Source organism: Penaeus monodon, chromosome 33 (assembly GCF_015228065.2).
Source record: "Penaeus monodon isolate SGIC_2016 chromosome 33, NSTDA_Pmon_1, whole genome shotgun sequence".
Lineage (NCBI taxonomy): Eukaryota > Metazoa > Arthropoda > Malacostraca > Decapoda > Penaeidae > Penaeus > Penaeus monodon.
This window is the reverse complement of record NC_051418.1, coordinates 19,331,767-19,332,092: the sequence shown is the minus strand read 5'-3', so window position 1 is coordinate 19,332,092 and position 326 is coordinate 19,331,767.

The following is a 326-nucleotide window of genomic DNA, read 5'->3' as shown; positions in this document are numbered from 1 at the left end:
TGGTGTCAGTGACTAAAGTGAACAAAATGATCACATGCTGATGATAGCAGAATTTCTGGCTTGTTTGTTTTGCTCAAAATATGATTTACATGTTTGTAATGTGGACTATTCACCCTGTATCAGAACCAAACAGGTTGATAAAGAGGCCTTGTATGTTTCATTTCTTTGTCTGATTAATTTTGGGGAGGGAGACTTTTGTATGAAAACCTAAACCTAACAAACTTTCTTGCTTTGTAAGTTTTTCTATTCATTTTTTGTAATGATACCAAACTACTGCTTATACAAATGTAGAGTGTAATATCACAGAAAAGAAAGGTTTCAGATAC